Below are 25,324 nucleotides of genomic sequence, written 5' to 3' on the forward strand. Positions count from 1 at the left end.
TAAAGATGCTCTGGATGGGGGGGTGCTTTAGCCCTAACAGAGTTGGAGGGCTAACTCCAGAGACTCTCCCTTTCATGCTTCATATTCTGGCTGTGAAGGCCCAGGTGAACAGGGGCCACCTCCAGAGCCTGACTTCTTAGAGGTGGGAAGAAGTATTTTTCAGCCTGTGAGAACCACAGGCCTAGAACTGGCACTACAAGTGGGCTTGTTGTTGCTCAGTCATATCTAACTCTTTGAGACCCCATTTGGGGTTTTCTTGGCAAAGATTCTGGAGTGGTTTACCATTTCCTTTTCCAGCTCATTTTACACATGAGGAAACCTGGCAGATAGGTTTAAGTGACTTGTCGTGGATCACCAAGCTAGCAAGTGTCTAAAGCTGGACTTGAACTCAGGAAGATTCATCTTCCTGACTCCAGGCCCAGCACTCTATCCACGACAGCGCCATCTAGCTGCCCCAGTCAGTGGGCTAAAAGATACCTAACCTACAAGAGGTGTGGAGGCTAAAGGTACAGAAGTAACAGCAGGACACCAAAGGAATACCAAGACAATACAGCCAATGACTAAACTGTTTATATGTTGTCTTCCTCATTAGAATGTGAGCTCCTTGAGGGGAGGGACTATGTTTACCTTTTATTTTATCTCCAGTGTTTATGACAGTGCCTGGTATATAGTAAGTGCTAAACACTTATTAATGAATGATTGATCGAATGATTTTTAACTGGGGGAAGAGCATGCTGTAGGGGAATAGTGATGGATTTTGAATCATTAGATCTAGGTTTGAATCATGGTGCTATACTCACTATGTGTGTGACCGTGGAGAAGTTATTTAACCTCTTGTCTTCAGTTTCTTCTTCTGTAAATATGCAGGGATAGAGGGCTGGACTAGATGCCTTTTTAGTATTTTAGCTCTCCATCTATGATACCATGAATTTCAGATTAATAGGAATGTCTATCTACATTTCCCAAAATTCCTGGGCTCAGAGCCCAAAACTGCTTTGGATAAAAACAAGGAGGGCATGTGTCCACAGCACAGCTGTTGTTTAGGGAGACATAAAAACTTCTAAGGAGAAGGAAGAGAAGTATAAGGGGTATCTGGGAGAACATCTGTAATGTCCGAGAAACCAGCAATGACAGTGTCCCTGAAACCCCACGGACCAAAGAGAGGAGATATCCTGATTACAGAGAGATGCCAAAACCAAACAGATGGAAGAGTTTTGTAAAGTGAAATTTCCAGCCTTGACCCACCCTTCCCACTTCAGAATGATTTTATCCAGACATTGATTATCAAAATGACAATTTTGGAGGGGGTTTGAGACCTAAATTACTCTGGGAGGAAGAGAAATGAGAAATGAGACTATGCTCTCTGAAAATATGAAAAGCAACCGTTTCGGCTTGTATTACTGTGTTATTGTTTTTTGTCCTGGATAAAGTCTTATTTCAATACCACTCCTAGTATGGTAAGTTATAGGATACTTGGGCCTGTGTTACCTTGAAAAGTTCATGGAATTACCAAAATAGAGGTAAAATAAGCCATAGAGACAATGAGGAAGCCCCAAAGTATTTATTTGGATTAGTGCATTTGGAGATATTTTGCAACAAAAGCTATACAACATACATCCACAAAAGGTCTAGTCCATGCTTCAGTATGGTATTCACAGGACTCCAAGTTCTTGAAGTCTAAGCCAAAGGAATGCATTGTCTACCAGGTTCTACCACTCTAGAAAGTCTGGCCCTAGCAATAGACTTGTGTATGCTGTAAGAGGCCCAGTCAAGTTAAGGACAGAGCAGCGGCTAGGTGGTGCTGCAGTAGATAGAGTGCTAGGCCTGGAATCGGGAAGATAAATCTTCCTGAGTTCAAACCTCCACCCTGGATACTTACTAGCTGTGTGACCCTAAGCAAGTCACTTAACTCTATTTACCTGTTTCCTCATCTATAAAATAAAGTGGAGAAGGAAATGGCAAACCACTCCAGTATCTTTGCCAAGAAAAGCCCAACTTGGGCCATGGAGAGTTAGACATGACTGAACAACAACAAAGCCAATGGTTCTACCATTCTAGAAAGGCTAGTCCTAGCAATAGATCTGTGCGTGCTGTAAGAAGCCCAGCCCAGCTAAGGACAGAGAGGCTTATCACTAGTAAGCTAGCAACTAGGGGATGAATTATTTGGCCATGGCAACCCATGTAACCAAGAAAATTACAAATGACCTCCTTCTACTGTCCCAGAGATGATGGCAGAAAGGATGTAAAGAGTGCTAAGAATCCTACAGGTTTTATACCAGCTTGAAACATTAACTAATAATTTACATTAACCAATAATTTAATTGGTACTCTAAAGTAGCCAAGTGGCTATTCTATTTCCAACTTTTGGGGGAGAAGCTGGTAGGAAATAAAGAGACTAGGGCTGGATGAAGATTTGGGAGCCATCTGCATAGGGATGATAATCAAACCCATGGGACCATGCTGATGAGATCACCAAGGGAATGAATATAGAGACACAAAGATAAATAATTCTGATGACGAGGAAAAAGGATAGGTTTTTAAACAGACTAAAAGAATTGCACAGACAAACCAACTTAGATTTTAAAAAGCCATGGACAGAAAATGGAAGCAAGGGCAGGGGTTTTTTTTGGGGGGGGGTAAATCCAAAAATGTGGTGTAGTCCTATGAGAACAGTGCCATGAGTCATGAAACCAGAAATGAGCTCAGAGCAGCAAGAAAAGCTAAAGGTAACAAATAGGGCTTGTTTTCTTGTTTTGTTCAATCTAAATTGGGGAAAATGGCAGGATCAAAGTAAGGAGAGGAGCTCTCCTCAGGCATAGATGGACCAATAATTCACTACAGAGGTGAGGCATAGCTACAAATCTCTTTTTGCTTTTGTTTTCTCAAAGAGAATAATTTTTAGCCTGGAAAGGACAGAAAAAGAAAAATGGCTACTGTGGAGCCAATACCCAACAGAAGTGAGAAGGCAGAAAGGGAGAATGTAGCTGCCCTTGGCAAAGTCGAGTTACCAGAACACATTCCAGAGCACTTAAGGAACCAAGAGCTATCATTGCAGAGCCACTGTCATTTTTCTTTGAAAAATCATGGAGAGGGAACAGCTAGGTGGCACAGTGGATAAAGCACCGGCCCTGGATTCAGGAGGACCTGAGTTCAAATCCTGCCTCAGACACTTGACACTTACTAGCTGTGTGACCCTGGGCAAGTCACTTAACCCTCACTGCCCCGCAAAAAACCAAACAAACAAACAAATAAAACAAAAACAGAAAAATCATGGAGAATGGGAGAAGTTTCTTAGCATTTATTTCTCTCCAGAGCTCCAGCCCACCAATTGTTCATCAGCTGTTTTGAACACCATAGACATCTCAAATTAAACATGTTCAAAACATAACTCTTCTTCCTCCCCGCCCCCAAACTCTCCTCTCCTTCAAAATTCCCTATTTCTGTCAAAGGTAAAATCAATCCTTTCTGTTACCAAGCTTGTCAATCTTGGCATCAGCCTCAACTCTTCGCTTTCTTTTTCCCCACACATTCAATGAGCTATCCAATTTTGTCAATTCATCTTCCACAAGCATATCCCATCTGTCTCCTCCTCTCTGCTGACGCCTTAGTTAGGCTCTCATCACTTCTTACCTGGACCACTGTAACAATTTCCTAATTAAGTCTCCCAGACTCAAGCCAACAAGCATTTATTAAGCACCTACTATGCTAAGCACTAGGGGTACAAAGAAAGGCAAAAGCATTATCCCTGCCTTCAAGGAGCTCATTCTAAGTGGAGAGACAACTACATACATGTAAACAAATACATACATAGAAGATACACGCAGAGTAGAGAGAAGGGACTAGTAGTTGAAAGGACCATGAAAGGCCTTCCGCAAAAGGGGGGTTGAAAATCTTGCAAGGGAAACAGAGGTAGAAATGAGGGGACATAGCACCCCAGGCTGAGGAGACACTAAGGGCAAAGGCACATAGGCCGGAATAATAAGCAGGCCATTGTAGCAGATCACAAAATGGATCCACCACACAGCTGTGTGGCTTAAAGTGCAGGCCTATCTCATTCCTCTGCTTAAGAATCAATCTCCAGTAGCTACCTCTTGCTTCTAGGATCAAAAAGAAACTCCTCTTTGGAACATTTGAAATCCTTTACAAATGGAATACTACATATAATGTCAGGCTTTTGATGTATTGTTTAATTTTGTGCAACTCTTTTTCATACTTTATTATAAAGGATGGCTTCTTTGGGGGAGGGCAAGGAATAAAGTTAGAAATAGAAATGTTGTCAAAATAAAAGATAGCAATAAAAATGAATTTTTAAAAAGGAAGTCCTTCACAATCTGGCTCCAACCCAGCATTCCAGACTAATAAACCTTATTCCACTTTATGTACTCTACATTCCAGCCAAACTTGCCTTTTGGCAGCATGCCATCTCCTGCCTCCCACGCCTTTGCATAGGCTATCTATCCCTCATGCCTATAATGCAATTGTTCCTTACCTCTACTTTGTCTCCTTCAAGTCTCTGGCCCTACTCTAGGTTTTTCCTAATCTTGCCAGCTGCTAGTGCTAGTCCCTCCCCCATAACCCTGTATATGGTTCTTTTTTAAAAAATTTTTATTGATTTTTAACACTTTTTTAAAAATTTTGGAATTCCAAATTCTCTCCCTCCCTCCCACCCCTCCCCCACCCACTGAGAAGGCAAACAATATCATATCAGTTATACATATGAAATCATGCAAAACATAATTTGCTATTAGCATATCACAAAACATAGCAAAAAATAAACTGAGAAATATATACCTCAATTTGCACTCAATCAGCAATCTCTCTGGAAGTGAATAGCATTTTTTTCGTCATAGTCCTTTGGAATTGCCTTGTATAATTGTATTGATCAGAGTAGCCAGGTCTTTCATAGCTCATCCTCATGACACCATTACTGTTACTGTGCACCACGATCTCCTGATCCTTCTTACTTCACTTTGCATCAATTCATATGAGTTTTCCCAGGTTTTTCAGAAAGCATCCTACTCATTGTTTCTTAAAGCACAATAATACTCCATCACATTCATATGTCACAACTTGTTAAGCCATTACCCCAATTGATGAGCATCCCCTTCTTTCTGGCTGTTTGCAATATTTTTTCCTTAACCTGAGAATTTTGGAATTTGGCTACAATATTTCTGAGAGTTTTCATTTTGGAATCTCTTTCAGGAGGTGATTGGTGAATTCTTTCAATTTATATTTTACCCTCTGGGTCTATGATATCAGGACAGTTATCCTTGATAATTTCTTGAAATATTATGAAATATATAATAATACTCATTTCTTTTCCCATTTTTTCCTCTTCCACTCTTATCTCTTTAACTCTTCTAAGAATACTTGCTGGCCTCGGATCCAATTAGCATTTTTCTCTGAGGCTTTCCTTATAGATATTTTCACATTCTTCTGAGTTTGTGTCTTAGTCTTCCATGCCACTGTAGTACCTTTTTATAGTCGTTATTTTTTGTTGTTGTTGTTTGCTCTTTTTTTCTAGTCTATTTCTTAACTTTGAACTTTATATTAAAATTGGTCTCTGTTCACCTAGGGGTGGGGAGACACTGTCACAAGCTTCAGGCTTTTTCATGCTGCTGTTTTCAGAGCTAATTCTGGGAATCTGCAAGTTTTTGGTGCTTCCAAGTTGGTTTTATCCTGGGAGAGGTGTAGCCACTGCTCTCCTGGTCTATACTCCGATTTTTACCCAGGAAGGGTCTCTGCTTTCATGCAGCCACAAACGGTAGTGCCTCTCTTGACCCTGGAATTGAAATGAAGTCCCATTTTCTCCAGAAGCCATAAGCACTAGCACTTCTCTTGGCCCTGGAACTGTGACCAGGGCCCCTGCTCCCTTGTGACCAATAATAAGTGCTTCTCTCCACCTGGAAACTATGATGCAGAACTGCTTATGGGCAACAGAGTTGTCAATCAGTGCCAGTTGAACCCAGTGCCAGCAAAATGTCCCCTGTAATATATTTCTGAGCAGTTGTCTGACCCCCTTACCATCTCTTGGCTGAGAATTCCCAAAGTTGCTGCTGCTGCTGCTGTTGCTGTCCTGGCTGTCTCCAAGGGTCACTACTGGAATTCCTGTCATACTCTGGGTCACCCCAGTATTATAGACCTCTCTTGGAAATCTCCTAAGTTGTCTTAGGCTGGAAAATCTCTCTCTCTCTCTCTCTGTCTCTGTCTCTCTCTCTCTGATATTTTGTTGGCTTTGCCACTCCAAAACTTGATTTGAGGCATTGTTTTAAAGTTGTTTGGAGGGATATGTTAGGAGAATTCAAATGGGTCCCAGCTAGGACTCTGCCATCTTGGATCCACACCACTCCCTCCCCCTGTTATATATGATGCTATAGCAGAGGTTGAATGGGTCTATAGGGGCCATCTCATGGATCATGTATACAGAGCTCCCCTGGAAATACTACAAGACTCCAAAGACTCAGTGACTCATTGCCTGAGTCTTTGGAGATAATGAATTTGCTGGCTGCTTCTGGCCACATGGTAGCCAGTGTTGAAAGAACTTAGCATTTTGTAGTGACATGGAAAGCCCTGAGTAGTCCTTTGCTAGCCCATGAGAGCAGTAGTGTGGCAAGATGTTGCATCTGTTAATAAAGGGAAAAGCTTCTTGTTCAGTACTCTTGGCTTCAACTCTTTCCATATGGCAAATAATGTAGTCTCTGCTTTGATTCTCCCTTGTAGGAGGTGGAGAGAATGTAGAATCATTTCCCCACCCCATTACCAGTGCCATGTGGAGCATGAACGCAACTAGTTGACCTTATATCTGGGGATCTTCCAGCCTTCTACACTTTGGGTTTTCTTTCCTCATTAGTTGAACTTGTCAAGTGGAAAAGCTTAGAGGTCTGTGCAGCAACAGCAGCAGCAACAGAGTCCATTAGAATGGTTTTGGCTGATGACAGGAAGAAAAGCTTTTGCATTGGAGAGACTGGCAACCAAGAAGAAGACTGGCCTATTCCTGGCCTCTCTTTTTTTTTGGGGGGGGTGAGGCAATTGGGGTTAAGTGACTTGCCCAGGGTCACACAGCCAGTAAGTGTTAAGTGTCTGAGGCCCGGATTTGAACTCAGGTCCTCCTGAATCCAGGGCTGGTGCTCTATCCACTGTACCACCTAGCTGCCCCCCTGGCCTCTCTTACCAACAAATATAGACCAGTAGTTGTTTAGACAGTACAGCTAAGGTAAAATGTAAAATGCCTAATTAGCAGCTTAGGAAACTGCTCTATGTTCTGATGAAATGTAAACACTACTCTCCTAATAGACTGTTACTGTAGTTATTGGTTAAGTTACCGAATAACAGTTCTAATCATTCTGTTTATGAGTGTTTGTGTCCTGTCTTTAGCATTTTTGGGGGCGTAGGAATAAATTACCTGTTTCCTACTCTGATTCCCATTATACACAGAGTACCATATTTTTTACTTTTACCTTTTTGAGGAACACCTCATACAGATTTCCTATAATTACAACCATATTCCGGGAGGTAGGATGGGCAATTTAATGACTCAATGAGTAGGAAAAAAGAGTCCCTTCTCAGCAGAGGCTAAGTTCCCTCAAAGTAGAATTGGTTTTATCATGCATCTGAAACAAGAAACATAATTTCATGGGACTTTGATCATTTCCCCTTACAGTGCTCATGACAAACATAAGCAAAAATATCACCATAAAGGTAATGACAGCTTATATGCCAACATCTATTGCAGAGGATGGGGAGGTAGAGAAAATATATATATATATACTTCAATATATACTTCATTACTTAGTGACTTTTTGTCAATCAACAAGCATCTATTATGCACTTACTGTATGTCAAGTACCTGGGCGAAAAAGAAAGGCAAAACCACTGTCTGAATCCTCAGGAAGTTCGTATTCTAATGGGAAGACATTATCTAAATGACTATGAATAGATAAGATAAAGAGTAGATAAAAGGTCATCTCAAAGGAAAGGCACTAGCAGTGGGGAAGACTGCTACAAGGTGGAAACTGAGTTGAGTCTTGAAGGATGCCAGAGAAACTAAGAGGCAGAGGTGAGGGGGCAGAGAATTCCATGCATGAGGGATAGCTAGTGAAAAGGCACAGATTTGGAGAAGAATGAGAAGACGAACATAACTGGATTGTAGAGCAGATGGAGAGCAAAATATGAGAAGACTGGAAAGGTAGAAAAGCACCAGGCTGTGAAGGGCTTTAAATGTCAAGAACAAGATTTTATATTTGATCTTGGAGGTAACAGGGAGCCAGTAGAGTTTATTGAGTAGGGGAAAAAGAGATTTGTGCTTTAGGAAGATCACTTTGGCAACTGATTGGAGGATAGATTGAAGTTCTGAAGCAGGGAGATAAATTTTAAGGCTATTTCAGTGGTCCAGATAAGAGGTGATGAGGTTCTGTTTTAGGGTGCTGGATGTGTGAATAGAGAGAAGGAGACATGTTCCATACCAGGGTAGTTTAGATAGACAGAAAGAGAGGTCTGTACATACTGGGATAGGGGATTGTGGGGGAAGCAGATACCATGGACAACTGTGGGTTGTGGAGGCAGAAGCTGTAGTAGCACTCAATGTGCACTCAATGCACAGAGACAGTAAGACTATCCTCCTAACCCAAAGATGGAATACCTGGTCAGAAAGAGATTCCAGGGGACCCCTGTGCTAACACTGGCCACAGAATCCAGCACCATTTGGCAGCTCCATAGTGTATTACCCACTTCTGGGGTGCAATTCTAGCAGAGGGAGGAGAAATCACAGTCATGGGGGAGCAGAGGCTCTAGCTGTATAAGGATAAGAGCACAAAGCAGGAGGGCAGTGACCAGACTTCTCCTCAGAAGCACTGGAACCCTAAAGGCCACCAGATTGATTTACAGAAGCTCAGGTTGGCCATCTCCCACTGAAAAATGAACAGAACTGAACTCTAACAAAGTCCAAAGGCCATCAGATGGATCTACAGAAGCTCAGGCTGGCCATCTCCCACTGAGGAGTGAACAGAGCTGAACTCTAATATAAAGTCAAAGTAATAGGCTGGAAAAATGAGCAAACAAAAAAAGAAACTGACCAAAAATGTATGGTAATAGGAAAGCCTAGGACATGAACTCAGAAGACAATAATTTGAAATCATATATAAGCAAAACCTAAAAGAAAAATGAACATTAAACAAAAGCCCAACGAGAATTACTAGAAGAGCTAAAAAAGAGAGTTTTTAAATTAGCAAAAAATATCTTTAAAAATGAAATAAAAGCAGTAGAGGAAAAATTGGGAAGAGAAATTAAACCAACTCAAGACAATTATGAAAAGAGATTTAACATCTTAGTAAAAAAGACACCAAAATCTCACCAAAGAAAATAACTCCTTAAAAATTAGAATTGTAAAAAAAAAAACAAAAAAAAAGGGGCAGCTAGGTGGCACAGTGGATAGAGCACCAGCCCTGGAGTCAGGAGTACCTGGGTTCAAATCTGGCCTCAGACACTTAACACTTACTAGCTGTGTGACCCTGGGCAAGTCACTTAACCCCAATTGCCTCACTAAAAAAAAAAAATTAGAATTGGTCAAGGCAGCTAGGTGGTGCAGTGGATAAAGTACTGGACCTGGATTCAAGAGGACCTGAGTTCAAATCCAACCTCAGACACTTGACACTTACTAGCTATGTGACCCTGGGCAAGTCACTTAACCCTCATTGCCCTGCAAAAAAAAAATTAGAATTGGTCAAGTAGAAGTTAATGACTCCATAAAAGAAGGGTATATGTATGGTATATGTTGTGAAGATTTGACAATAGATAAGATATATAGGGTGAGTATGAGTGAGGATATGAGTATGATACCAAGGTTATAAACTTTAATGACTGGGAGGATGGTGGTATCCTCAATCGTAATAAGAAAATGTGAAGGAAGTCATGGTTTGAGGTCAGGGGTGGTAGATAATGACTTTTCTTTTGGACACATTGACTTTGAGATGCTTATATGACATCCAGTTCTAGATATCCAAAAGGCAGTTGGTGGTGCAGGAATGGAGCTCTAGAAAGAGACCAGGCATATATAGATCTAGGAATCATCAGCAGAGATGATAATCGAACTTATGTGAGCTGATGGGATCAGAAGCAAGATAGAACAGAGGAAGAAAAGGCCAACAACAGAGACTTCAATGCAAAGGTGGATTCACGGAAATATGATGAAAAATATATTGGAAAATATCAGTCAGCATCCAAAAATGGAAGAATCTAAGTGCTTACAGACTATGGATAAATACCATTCCTATATATAATGAACCTTTCTTTTTCCAAGAAGAGAGTTGGTAGGTACTGGACATGACAAGAATCAAATAATATAACAAAAATGAAACTGTAATAAGATTACAGATCTAGAACTAGAAGGGACCTTAGAGGCTATCAAGTTCAATTCCTTCATTTTACAAAGGAAGAAACTGAGGCCCAGGTAGGGAAAAGAACTTGTCCAAGGTCACATAGCTATTAAAGTGTCTGAGGCAAGCTTTAAACCCAAGGGCTTCCTGAATTCAAGTTCAGCACTCTGTCCAGTACTCCATGTTGTCTGTAGGCTTCATGGAGGAAGAAATACTCAAACTGAGCCCTAAAAGATGGTTGGGGTTTAGCTAAACAGAAAGAGGCTGGTAAATAATCTATGGCTTCTACTTACCAGAACTGAGGCTAGCACAGGGACTTGTGATAGGAGATCTTGTGGAAATCTATAGGATGATAGGAACACATTGGAGTGGGGGAAAGGGGGCCAAGAAGCCCTAGAAGTACAATGGAAATTGATAATGGTGATGGTGGTGGTGGTGGTGATGAAGATAACTATCATGACTAACATTTATATTGCACTTTAAGGTTTATAAAGTATGTTTACATAGGTTTTTGCATTTGATATTCCCATCGAGTTAGCTGCTATTATTCTCATTTTGCAGATGAGGAAAGTATCTGAGATAGAAATTGAACTCGGTTTTTCCTGATTCCAAGACCTGTACTCCATTCACTGTGCCACCTTAATTTTCAAACACTGAGCCCCCACACTCTGGATCCCTAATCCAAGACTCCTACTACATCTACCTCATTCCCCCACCTTCCCATTCTCCAAACATTTGTCTCCAGGGACATATCTTATCATATAGGGAACAATTATGGATAGAATCATCTCTGAATCATCTGTATGTACAGTTATACCATTGATTTGTTAGAACAAAGACCAAAGTTAACATCTAAGTAGAAGTCAAAATAAACTAAAAATTTGAAACAGATTATGACTTTTTCCTAAAGAAGTTGAGCCCGTACAAAAAGATTACCACAACAAGAAGACCAAAAGAACCAAGAAACCACTTCAGTCAATAAGTGGTCTCTGCCAAGTGAAAATATATGACTTTAGGATAGACAATTATGAGCAGTATCAGCTCACATAAAGCAATAAGAAGTGAGATAGAAAATTTGGCAAGAGACCCAGGTAAGACAGATCTTCCCAAAAGCATTTAAGGCTGAAACAGGAAGGAGGAGAAAAAAACGTAAAAGATCTGTTGAGATTCCTCTGACAAACGATTTTCTTCATCAATGAGAGTAGAGCCACCACATATGGTCTCTAACGTCATAGTTATAAATGTGCCACACGAGGAAGTAGAAATGACACTAAACAAGATCAGGATGTGCCTAGCAGCTAGAACAGACCGAGTATACAACAGAGAGGTCTGTGCAGTCGGCAACAGAATCTTGAGGGTGCAAAAGGAGCAGTTCTTGAGACAACTGAGAGGGGAAAATACCAAACAATTGGAAAATATCATGGATGTTATTAATATGGGAACAACGCAATTATTAGAATCATTAGAAGTACCAGCTCATACACCTCTTTTGTCAACTCTACTACTGACAAAAATAATCTATACACATATCAATCTAGGAAACCCTTAAAGAAAATATGAGCAGGAAACAGGAAGGCTTTTGTAAATAATTATCTCTATCAGCCCACATCCTTACAGTCACACAACTGATTTGAAGGGTGCAGAAAATACAAGATCTCACTGTGTTTACTATTTCTTGATTTACAAATTATTTGATTCAGGAGTGCAAAGTATTATAACTAAGTATTAAAAGTAACATATTGAATTTATTACATACTTACAAAGAAAAGCAGGTGGGATGCAATCTAGATTCACAGTTTCATGTTCAATTCTTGTTATCCACTCTACTTTGTATAGGGAAACACTCGTTTTATTTAAGTGTTTGTTAAGAAAAAAAATATTTAAATTCAGTTTTAAAGCACTCCACCTAGGAGCCACCAATGCATATGTTAAAATTACATAAGATTCCTTGAAAGACACAATAACAGAGATAACTTTGACAAACCTCTAATGATGAATATTAAGCAATGTATAAAAGAAGACATATGCTCACCAATGGTGCATGACACTGTCATGGAGGATGTCCAGCACAGAGTCCAAATGGAAGAAGGATTATGAGCAGTATCACCTCATAGATGGCGAAGTCCTCCAGATGCTCCTATTGTCGATGACATTTTGCTGATTGCCTCAAGCTCTGGAACACTGTGGATTCTCCGAAATAAGATACATAATCACTCAAGAGTTTGGCCTAACTCTAATAATCCACACAGGAAAAACCAAGTGGATGAAGAATGTGTATTGGCTGGACTATGATATACAGTTGAATGGACAGCTCATTGAGCTAGTTGATTAACACCTATATCTTGGATTGTAAACATGGAAGATAGACATTGAAGTGGACCTAGAATCGAGTAGGAGGACGAGCATGGAATGGATTGCAACTGGAAAAGTGAGCAGCTTTTTCAATGACTTCAAGCTCTCTCTGAAATGAAAATTCATCTTTCTAACTATTATTCTTTGGATGATGTTATATGACTGAGAACCATGGAATACCACAATATGCAAAGAATCAAAATCATAGGCCACATGAAAGACAATGGAAAGATGCACAGTGGGCAGAAACAGGTTGCAATAAATTACCATAAAAGACATAAGTCTGAAATATATGACTGGAAATAAAGCTTGGCAGATCACGTAGTAAAATCAAGGAACAACTGCTGGAAAGCCTGCTGTGCTGCAATAGTACCCTCATAATGTCAAAGAAAGTCCCCTAGCCCTTCTCCCTCTTAAATCGCAACAACTAGAAAGGCTTTTCTATACTCATGGCCTTCATTTTTTCACTTCTCAATCCCACCCTCTGACCTCTAACTTTACCATTCAACTGAAACTACTCTCTCCACAGTAATCAACAATATCTTAGCCATGATATAGAGTGGCCTTTTCTCAGTTCTTACTCTATTTGATTTCTCTACAGTTTCTGACCCTGTTGACCATACTTTCTTCCCTTGGTAATACACCACAACTTTACTATTTTCCTACTCCTGAGTGCTCTGAGTCTTCCTGGCCAGATTATCATTATTCTCCTCACACTGACTAAGGGTAGACATTCCCCAAAGCTCTAGCCTGAGCACTCTTTTCCCACTATAATCTGTGATTTCATAAGATTCCATATGTTTAATTATCTCAAAGCAAATGACAGGGCAATGAAGGTTGAGTGATTTGCCCAGGGTCACACAGCTAGTGGGTATCTAGTATCTGAGGCTAGATTTGGTTTTGGGGGTTTTTTTTAAGTGAGGCAATTGGGGTTAAGTGACTTGCCCAGGGTCACACAGCTAGTAAGTGTCAAGTGTCTGAGGTAGAATTTGAACTCAGGTCCTCCTGAACCCAGGGCAGATGCTTTATCCACTGTGCCACCGAGCTGCCCCAACCATTCTTTCAAGTAACCCAGATCTACAATCTTGGCGTCAATGTTGACTCTCCCCTCTCCCTCCCCCCTCTCACCATATCCAACCAGTTGTCAAGGACCTTAGAGACTCTCTAGTCCAATTTGGCAAGTGAGGAAACTGAGGCCCCCAAAGTGGAAGTGGCCTGTCTAAAGTCACCTAAATGAAATAGTGACAGAGCTAGGACTAGAACTCACACCTCACAGACCAGTACTCTTTCCACTATGCTACACTCTCTTAACTTAAAATGTGACCATGTGTTTTTGCAAACTCAGTTTTGCTTGATTCTATTAATTTTGTCCCAGAGCAGATGCTACCCAACATGCTCATATGTGAAGAAAGCTCACTATATTTTTTCGAACGATGAATGAAGTAGTGAAGCAAGCATTTATTAAGCACCTACTATATGCTATGAATTACGCTAAGTGCTTTACAAATATTATCTCATTGGATCCTCACAGGCAAGGTAGGTGCTAGTATTATTCCCATTTTACAGTTAAGGAAACTGAGGCAGACAGAAGTTAAGTGACTTGCTCAGGGTCATGTAACTAGAAAGCGTTTGAGGTCAAATTTGAACTCAGATCTTTCTGACTCCAGGTCCAGAATCCTGTACCACCTAACTGCCTTGAATAATTGTAAGTGTCATGGGGTGCAGAGCACCCCAGAAGTTCTCTGGGGCACATCAAGGAATCTTCTCCTTGAGAAACTAAACCAGAGGACAGATAAGAGAGATAAACTGAACCAAATCGGACTGAGCTAGCTTGGGATTCCTACCCTTCATTCTGGTCTCCCTTACCCTGGGGAGATAAATTTGGGTGTGGCTGCGGCCACCTCTAGTCACTACCAGTGGGGGATGGTCCTCCACTCCTCACCCAATTCCCCCAGCTACCACCAGTGGGGGATGGTCCTCTCTCACTAAAGGAACTTTTCACGGGCAGATGGGCCACCCCCATCAGTCCTCTATAAAAGTACCTTCCGGTCTCCTGTTCCAGGAGATTTGGTACCTCTGAGCCATGTGCTTTATGCCAATCTCCCCATGAAAAAGTCCAAGGATTTCTTTCATGGTTTCCCTCCCCCCACCCTTCCTTTCCCTTGCTCCTAAATAAACTACCACCTTATTCTAACTAAGTTTTGTGTGCAAGAGGGTGTAATTCTTTAAAGAGGAATTCCCAAGAACCCCAACTCCCACCACCCCGTACCCCATTTCCCACCATTACATAAGGATTAATTTTCATCCAGCAAGTTGGCTTGTGTGATGGCCAGGAAACATGGTGGATTTCCTTCCTTTCTCCTGCCTGTCACCTGGAGTAATTAGTGAACATTCTCAATTCATGACAACATTATTTATGAATTGCCTTATTTTCTTTTGAACTCCTAGAAAAGCCAATTCAAGATGCTCCGAAAGTCTCCATTTAATCAATTCTTAATCTGGAAGATTTACAGAGCAAATTTAGTGGAGAGATTTTCAGGTGATTCAACTTGTGACTAAGGACAGTTCTTGTTATCTTCCAAGAAGAGAAAAAATATTAGAAACAGATTGGACCACTAATTTGAATCTCCAGGTCCAAAATGCTTATACAAAGTTAGTGGGAAAACCAACCCAGTATCTACCAAGAAGGCCATTTATTGTATGTTTTGCTCATTCATGAGTCATTATTCACCCAACTGAAGGGAAAGTTTTCTGTAAGCTTTAGAATCATGGATTCATAGATTAAGAGTTGGGATGGGCTCTAATTTAACCTCTTCAAGAAACTGGGGCCCATGTTAAGTTACTTGCTCCACGTCAGATGGGTGGTAAGAGGCAAACCCAGGACCTCTGATTCCAAGGCCATACTGCCTTTTTTTAAGGACTATAGAAGTATGACAACATCTTATCTTGTATAATTTTTACACCATATTTTTATTACTATACAGACTCTAAAAGTCAGCTTTTCCCTCTGGCATTGGGATGAGTCCAAAAGCATTCAAGACAAATGAGAACTCTCTATACTTATTTACCCAAGGACAATCTTATACCAATTGATCGGAGGGTAGAATTGTTTCCTTAGGCCATTTCATTTTTTTAATTCTGTAGAAGCTTGGTCACCGCTTGCTTCCAAGGCCCAATTCGATAGGAACGGGCAAGATCAATAACAAATAGCATTTGGAGATACAGCTGCAACTCTATGAGGCAATATGGCTTGGCAGAATGAATACTGACTTGGAGTGAGAGGAAAGAACTTGGATATGGGTCCTAGCTCCTCTAGTCCAAGGTGTATGTGACCTTGGACACATCAGTGCTTCTCTAAGCCTCAGTTTCCTTATCTTTAAAATGGGAATATTACTACTTACTCTATTTATTTAGCAGGACAATTATAAGAAGAACACTGCAAAATGCAACACTATTTGGCCATTTCCACACTAGGCTGTCTACACGCTGGCCGGCATCCTTATATCTCTCCCTTCTCCCTATTCCTCCCCACCATTGGAACCTTGGATTCTACCCCTGGGACACTGCACTCTGCTAGGAAAGTTTTACCTTATCTTGCTGGGAAACTGGTCTCCATGCCAGTTCTTAGCTCATCTCTACCTCATTCCACCATATCAATACACCCTCCTTTCTATTTCCCCTTTTCTTTGTTGCCATCCTCAAATAGATTATAAGCTCTTTGAGGGCAATGGTTAGCTTCTTTGCTTATATTTTTGTCCCCAGAACTTAATAAGATGCCTGACACACAGTAAGCACTTACTAAATGTTCTGTCACTATTGTTCCTCTATCTGAGTTGCACCCTGTTGTCCTTCTCATCATGGAGTGGAGGTGACCTTTAGGTTCTCAAAGGCAATGGCAGTGGACCACAAGCTGTAAAGGCTTCAGGCTTGGAGAATAGGACCAGTGAAGGACTATAATATTAGACTATCATCTAAGGACCTAAATACAGAGAAGCTTATCACCCAAGACTGGTGAAGGATGTTTGGGAGCCATAGCAATTTAAAGAGATCTTCACTAAGGTGCAGAGTGGCTACAATCTGCATCAGTGGAGAAGTAACCACACTGATGAAATCACAGCTCCTTTAAGTATTGAGTTATTATTATTATTATTATTATTATTATTATTATTATTATTATTATTATTATAACATCCATATGGTCATGGAGAGGACTTTTAGCCAAACAGAAGATAGAGGCAAGCACAGAAAATGAACAGCTAATTTCAATTACATGAAATTGAAAAACTTTTAAGCAAATAAAACTAATGCAGCCAGGATACAAAGGGATACTATTGCTTGGGGGAAAATCTTTGCATCAAACATCTCTGATGAGGGTCTGATATTCAAGATATGTAGGGAATTAAAAGATGCATGAGGCCATGTGCCATTTACCAATGGCTGAGTGGTCAAAGGATATGAGCAACTGGCTCTCAAGAGCCAATTATGAACAACCATGTCAAAGACTGCTCCATATCAGTAATAATTAAGTGAAATGCGAATTAAAAGAAATCTAGAATTTCACTGCACACCCAAGAAACTGTCCCAGATGACAAAAGATGGAAATAGTCAATACTGAAGGGGCTGTGGGAAGACAAAAATCCCAAAGTACTGCTCCTGGTGGACATATCAATTGGTCCAACCATGCTGGAAACCAATTTGGAATAATGCTTTTAAAAAGTGATTAAGGATATTTAAAAAGTGATTAAATATCCTTTGACCTGGAGATCCCATTGCTAGGCCCAAGGAGTACAAAGAAAAAAAGATGCCATATATAACAAAATGAATGATACAACTTTTTGTGGTACCAAAGAATAGGAAACAAAATCCAATGACTGGGAAATGGCAAAACCAATTCCATGAATGTAATAGGCTATTATTGTGCCATAGGAAACAATGAATATGAAGAATCTAGAGAAACACAGAAAAGTTCATATGAACTGATACACAGTGATATAAGCAAAACCAGGAAAACAATATACCCGACGACTACAATAATGTAAATGGAGAGAATAAAAAATCTAGAGTACATTATGTAATGATGAGACCCAAGAGACTTGGCCCTGGACAAGCATTGGGAAGATTTGCCTTTCTCCCTTCTTGGCAGAGATAAGAGATTTGGGGGCTGGAATACTGCAAATACTATGAGATTTGGTTGACATTTTAGTTGGTTTTATTGAACTGTTTTGTTTCCCTCTTTTTAAATTATTTTTTACAAAGCATATCTTGGCTGGGTAGGAGAGGAGAAGGGATATATTTGGAAATGAAGATGATATAAAAAGAAAATATATAAAATCAAAATTTAAACAAAGAAATCCAACTCATGGTCTTAGAGCAAGTTTTCTAAAACTTTTTTTGTATTGTGGACCCCTTGAGCAGTCTGTTGAAATCTATGGAACCTTCCTCACAATTTTTTTAATGCATAAAATAAAATACATAGGTTTACAATGGAAATCAATTATACTGAAATACAGTTATGATTTTTTAAAATTCATAGACTCCAGGTTAAGAATTCCTGTGTTGGGGCAGCTAGGTGGCGCAGTGGATAAAGCACCAGCCCTGGATTCAGGAAGACCTGAGTTCAAACCAGGCCTCAGACACTTGATACTTACTGGCTATGTGACCCTGGACAAGTCACTTAACCCCAATTGCCTCACAAAAAAAAGAGACTTAAAAAAAAGAATTCCTGTGTTAAAGTCTCTCGTATCTGAAATTGAAAGATTTTAGGGATCCAGATAAATGATGAAAGTCACAGTAGAGAAAATGTTCACCATGGGTACAAATGCGTTATGATGAGATCAGCTTTGGAATCAGGGGGCTTAGGTTCCCCTGCCTGCTATAGAACTCTCTAGTTGTGTGACCTCAGGCAAATCACTCACCTCTTTTGTAAAATACAGGTAATAAAAACCTCACAGTAAGATTCTAAAGATCAAACAAGCTAATCTATAGAAACTGCTTTGTAAAACAGCAAGTACTATAGATAACTATTATTATTGGTAGCTGTCACCGCTGAAGTAATATTCATGAAAAAGAATTCCCATGGATTGATATTTTCATCTTAGCTCAACGTAAGAATGTAAACTTTAAATACATGAAAACATTCCTTTGTGGCATGCCAAAGCCAAGCTGAATAGCTTCTATTAGGAATAAAGAAATATTTGTTAGTTACTATCATTATTGTTATTCAGTGGAACATTCAACTTGGAATCACAGGATCCGAGTTCAAATCCTGCCTCTGCTTGGGTGACCTTGGCCAAATCATTTCCTCTCCATTGGCCTGTTTCCTCTTCTGTAAAATGAGGCAGTTGGACTCTATTACCTCTAAAGCTCTCAACAGGCCTATGATCTTTTTTCCATCAGTGCTGAAAAGATTACAACCCAGGGGCCTGTGGCACTGTGGGAACTGGCCAAGCCTCCAAAGTAGAAACATATGGTGCTCAAAGGCGCTATTTGTCATACACTGTTTACTGATTGATGTTTCAATGGTAACCATCCTCCTACCCCCAACACATACAGACAGTAGGTGGCTGCTTGCTATAGTGCAAGGGTTCTTGAGCTGGGGTCTGTGAACTTTTATATATATATATATTATATATATGTACATATATATATATATGACTAGATTTCAATATAATTGCTTTCCTTTATAATCATCTGTATTTTATTTTATGCATTTCAAAACAATACTAGAGCCATCTGGTGGCATAGGGGCTAGATCATTGGGTCTGGAGTCAAGAAGACTCAAATTCTGTCTCAGATAACTTCCTAGCTGTGTGACCTTAGCCAAGTCACTTAACCTCTGCCTCAACTGTAAAATGAAAATAATGACAGCACCCACCTCCCAACCCTGTTGTAAGGATCCAAGGAGATGAATCAGTGCCTAGCACACTGGAAGTACTTAATAATTGCTTATTCCCTTCCCATTATTCTGAATAAGAATCCACAGACCATCAGACTGCCAGAGGGGTCCATGACACAAAAATGGTTCCGAATCCCCAAAGTAGTAAAAAGACCACTGGCCTGGGTGTTAGCAGGCCAAGGTTTGAATCCTGGCTCTGCTACTTCCTAATTAGCCTTCATTTCCCCAAGCCTGTCTCTAGAAAAATAAAATGGGAGACATCAATACTAACCCTGTGAGAAAAGCACTTTGTCAATCCTAAAATGCTAGGGAACTGGGATCTTAATAGATGCTAATGCATTTTGTCATATTCTGTACTAAAAGGGAGAAGACAGACACCCTACTTCCTGCTGACACTCATTTACTTTGTGGTCCTGGGGAAATCCTGGAGTAGTCTGCCATTTCCTTCTCCAGCTCATTTTACCAATGACAAAACCGCGGCACAGAGTGATTAAATCATTTGCCCAGGGTCACCCAGCTAGTCAGTGTCTGACACTGGATTTGAACTCAGGTCTTTCTGCCTCCAGACTTGGGGTGCTATCCACGGTGTCAAGTCAACAATCAATTGATCATATGCTTATTACGTGCCGGGAATTGTGTTTTTGTCTTTGTATTTCCAGTGCTTGACACTGTTAAATTGATGTGAACGGCACTGGATCTTCTTATCCTTATAGAACCCAGCTTTTTCAGAGTAAGCTCTCATCCCTGGCTGCCTCCCCTCATCTTCTCTTGTGCTCCCAAAATACTCTTTAGTCTTCAATGCCACTTGTAGGCCCTCTCTCTGCTGCCATTACTGACCAGCTCCTCTTTCTTTAAAGTAACCTTCATTTCCCAATACCAAATGGGCCAGATATCTTCAGCTACCTTCCCTACTTTATGAGCAACTCAGAACCTGGCTCCCCGTCTCCTCTCTCCCCCAAACTCTGCCCTCAGATTTAGAAACTTCAGTCCGTCCCACTGCCCTTGGCCTCTCACTTCATCAAACTACTCAACTCTTCTGAGTAGGCGCTTGTAGAGGTGTACACACTCTACAACTGACCATCTCCCAAACCGTATTCCCTTCGTGATTTTGAACTCGGAAGCTGATCATCTCCCATCCTTCCATCTCTCCCTCTGACTCACTTCTCCCAACCCTATTCTCCATCTTCATTGCCACAAGCAGTGCAGTGCATCACCTCTACTCTGCTCTGACTTTTTTCCCTTTACAATTTTGCCCCATAATTAATCAATTCAATTCAACTCAGTTATAGCCACAATTTAGTCAACTATATATTGTCCCCCGTGCTTTAAGCCCTTACTCTCTGCCCTTCTGTTGTTTAGTTTCCAACACCATGAGTCACTTACCCCAACCATGAGCCTTGCCCACGCCCTGTTCCTGTGCTGCTGAATTCTTCAGGAGGAAGTCAGACAAGTGGGCTGCTATAACTCCATGCTATCTAATTTCAACCAGGTCCTCGGTGCTACAAGGTCACCTGACAGTCTGCAGCATCTTCTCCCCTCCCCTCAAACAACCTAAACCACTTTCCTTCCCCTATTAGCAGAGGGCACAATCAAGGAAATTTTTAGTACCATGATAAAGCTTAATAAGGGCCACCAGGTGGCGCCATAGTGCACATAGTGCCAGGCCTAGAGTCAGGAAGACTCATCTTCCTGAGTTCAAATCTGGCCTCAGACACTTCATAATTGTATGACCCTGGGCAAGTCATTTAACCCGGTTTGCCTCAGTTTCTTCATCTGTAAAGTGAATTGGAGAAGGAAATGGCAAACTACTCCAGTATCTTTGCCAAGAAAATCCCAAATGGGGACACAGGGTCGGACATGACTAAAAAATGACTCAACAGCAACAAAAGTTTACTTACTATATATTTTTTTAAAAAACCTTCAAACTATAAGGGAATGGAAGTTCACAGTTTCATATACAATCTTTTTTGTTCATCTTTGCATATTGAAATGTTCCTGTTTGTTAATCATTAACTTTATAATAAAATAAAATTTAAATAAAAAACCCCCTCTCCGGACAGCTAGGTGGAGCAGTGGATAAAGCAGCGGCCCTGGATTCAGGAAGACCTGAGTTCAAACCTGGCCTCAGATACTTGACACTTACTAGCTGTGTGACCTTGGGCAAGTCACTTAACCCCCACTGCCCTGCAAAAAAATTAAATAAATAAATAAATAAAATTTTTTAAATTACCCCTTCCCCAAATTGAAACTATCATAACCTCATTTCAAAGCCTTTCTACATTTTCACTCATCCTCTACTGCTTTCCTCCAGTCTCTAAAGAAGGGGCTGTTCTTTTAACCAAAGCTAAATCTTCTACTTGTGCTCCTTTCTATACCATCTATTCCAGAAGCTTACCCTATCAATCATTCATTCATTCATTCTCCTTCTCTCCCTAACTACTCATTTCTTCCCCCCACCCACAATTCTGCTCAGCTCTCTCTATCTTTAAAGCCTTTACTTGACCCTGCCACCCTCTCAAACTAATATGGAATATACTGTTGTCCCTTTTATAGTCAAATGCCTAGAAGGGGTCGTTAATGCTACTTGTCTTCATTTCCTCACCTCAGTTTCAAAATCTTTTGATATAGCTTCTAATAAAACCACCCCAGTGGTTCCTTGGGAGGAAAGTACCTTCTAAACATACCTTAATACATGATAGACATGTGGATTGTCATTTAACTTCCTCCCCAATATATTTGGTCAACTTAAGGTTGTATAGCCTAGTGACCTATACATAGACACACGTAAGTGAAAATTCTGCCAGTTCTACTCAGCCTTGCATGTAGACTTAAGCAATTGTCTTCAACTCTCGGTACTATGGTTACTTTATTTATGAGAGAAAAATGGCTGCCTCTAAGAGTTATCTTTGAAGTCTTTTGAGACCCACAGATAAAAGAACCTTTGGAAAGCATTATTTTAGTTCACCTCAGGAAAGGTACTGGACGTTCTAAAGCATCTTTCACCTTTAACAGGAAAAAAATGCTTTTGTCATGTGCATTACAATAAATACTGTTTGTGCCAAGGCAAGAAAATCATTTGTCCTCTTTTCTCTCCAGGCTAATATGTTCCAACAGGAAAGGAGCTGAAAAAGGGGGACCCTTCCCCCCAAACTGTTAGTGTCCCTGAGGTACACATGCAACTCAAATTATACTTGCCAATACAGGGTTTCATGCACTAATGAGAACTCCCAGTCCCTGGAAAATTAGAATCATATGAGAACATTTTGATTTTGTTTAATGGATTTTTCAAAAGTGATGTGATGTCAGTCTCAACACATTAGTCTGAAGTTTCAACACTGTCACTTTGAAGGCAGGAACTGTCATTTTAGAAGTTCAGTTTTTAAACAAAAAAGATGACCCAACTTCAGAAAGGTTGGCCAAGAGAAAACTGATTTCAGCTGCCTCTCCTTTGCTCAGTCAGGCGATCCCCATCCAGAGGGGTTTGACTTAAGTGAATGACTGCACTTTCTCGGGTTAACTCTTAATGGTCCATGCCAGTGTACCTGGTTAGCATGTTCAGCAAGAAGATCTAACAGCGGTGTTTTCTTACCCTCGATGGATGAGTAACCCTTCTTTCTCCCTATCTGCTTTCCCTTTTGTCTAAAAAAAACCCCAAACACTACTGACCCCACAGAAAATGTCAGTTAATGGTCATATGCAAAAACAAACAAGCAAACAAAAACAACCCAACCATATGTTAAGGATTTCTGTATGCCATGCTGCAAAATTGTAAGGATCAATCTTGGATCCCTCCAAAATATATGAAAATACACCTTCAAACAGATTCTTTATAGAATTGGGAGACCATAGGTGGGGAACACTTCATAGAAACATTAGATTTTGGGGGTTAGCTTGGTGGAACATTTTTTTCTTTTCTCTTACAAACATTTTTTTGGGGTGGGGCAATGAGGGTTAAATGACTTGGCCAGGGTCACACAGCTAGTAAGTGTTGTGTCAAGTGTCTGAGGCTGAATTTGAACTCAGGTCCTCCTGAATGCAGGGCCAGTGGTTTATCCACTGTGCCACCTAGCTGCCCCTCTTACAAACATTTTTAAGGCATGTTCTCTCAAAAGGGGAGGGGGGTAGGAAGAATATATAACAAGAAATGTAGGTGATATAAAACCAAGATTTTTTTTTTGGTGGGGCAATGACTTGCCCAGGGTCACACATAAGTGTTAAGTGTCAAGTGTCCAAGGCCAAATTCGAACTCAGGTCCTCCCGAATCCATGGCTAGTACTTTATCCACTTTGCCAAGATTAAGTTTTCAAAAATGAAAAAGCCAAACCCTGCTATGGTAGGAACATGTGACTTTCCCTTGCCATCATGAAACCCAGACTAAATCTGAAGTTTGCCAGCCCAGAGGATGTTTGTGTGTTATGTGAACCTCATGGAGTATGCTATGTGTCTGAGTTTCAAAGAGGCCCAATGAGTGTTAGTGCGGCCTCATGGGCCTGTGACTTCTCAGTCAGTGAGCCCCACAGCCTGGGTTTGAATGTATATGACCACAGGACCACGTGTCTGATTGTGCTCAGCCTGTTGGTCACTCTCTGATCAGTCTGTACTGTTTCTTAGAGGCAGGTGGTGGCTCAATGGATAGAGCACTGGGCCTAGAGTCAGGAAGATCTGCGTTTGAATCTGGCTTCAGACATTTACTAGTTGTATGTCCCTGTGCAAGTCACTTAACCTGTTTGCCTCAGTTTCCTCAACTGCAAAATGGGTATAATAATAGCACCTATCTTTCAAGGTTGTTGTGGGGATCAAATGAGATAACATTCTTTTTTTCCCTTTCTTACAGGGCAATGAGGGTTAAGTGACTTACCCAAGGCCACACAGCTAGTATGTGTCAAGTATCTTAGCCTGGATTTGAACTCGGGTCCTCCTGAATCCAGAACTGGTGCTTTATCCACTGTACCACCTAGCTGCCCCGATAACATTCTTTAAAGCACTTACTATAGTGCCAGGAGCATAGCAGGCACTATAGAAATAGTTATTCCCTCCCACTTTGGCCCCTTTTTTGCCTAGCCTGGAAGGTAACTATGGGATTGGAAGCTAGAGGCGGCATTCACTCTTTCTATCTAGGGAGTCCAGAGTGTGTCCTAGAGAAAAGGCATAAGGTTGAAAGAAATGTCATCTGTATTGAACCAATGGTCATGCCACTCAGACATGGTACAGAAAAATTCATAAATAACTAAGCACTTCTGCGTAGGCAACATTTGGCAACTAATTAGAGATGTGGAGTGAGGGAGAGGGAGGAATCATGGGCAATGCCACAGTTACAAACCTGGGAGACTGGAAGAATGTGGGTCCCTTCCACAGAAAAAGGGATGTCTGGAAGAGGGGAGGGTCTAGGGAGAAAAACAAATGATCTGTTTTGGACATGTCGAGTTTGAGAAGTTTCTGGGACATCCAGTTTGAAATGTCCAAAAGACAACTACTAGTGTATGGCTGAAGCTCTGGGGAGAGACTGGGGGTCATTTGCTTAAAGATGATCATTAAAACCCTGGAAGCTGATGAGGTTACCAAGGGAGAGTACAAAGAGAAAAAAGGCCTAAGACAGAGCCTTGGGGAACCTGCACAGTTAGGACAGGGCACTATGGATAGTGGGGGTGGGGGTGGGGGTGGGACTGGGAGATGGTTGATGAGCCAGCAAAGGTTACCAAGCAGGGCA

At 40.8% G+C, this 25,324-nt stretch overlaps 1 protein-coding gene across 2 annotated transcripts in view; it reads right to left on the reverse strand.

Annotated features, from left to right (window-relative positions):
• The window catches only part of ZC3H12B (zinc finger CCCH-type containing 12B), a 321,122-nt gene that overhangs the window by 184,328 nt on the left and 111,470 nt on the right, over positions 1 to 25,324 (reverse strand). The gene's annotated exons all lie outside the window — the stretch shown is intronic.

The sequence above is a fragment of the Dromiciops gliroides genome, chromosome X, assembly GCF_019393635.1.
Source record: "Dromiciops gliroides isolate mDroGli1 chromosome X, mDroGli1.pri, whole genome shotgun sequence".
Classification (NCBI taxonomy): Eukaryota; Metazoa; Chordata; class Mammalia; order Microbiotheria; family Microbiotheriidae; genus Dromiciops; species Dromiciops gliroides.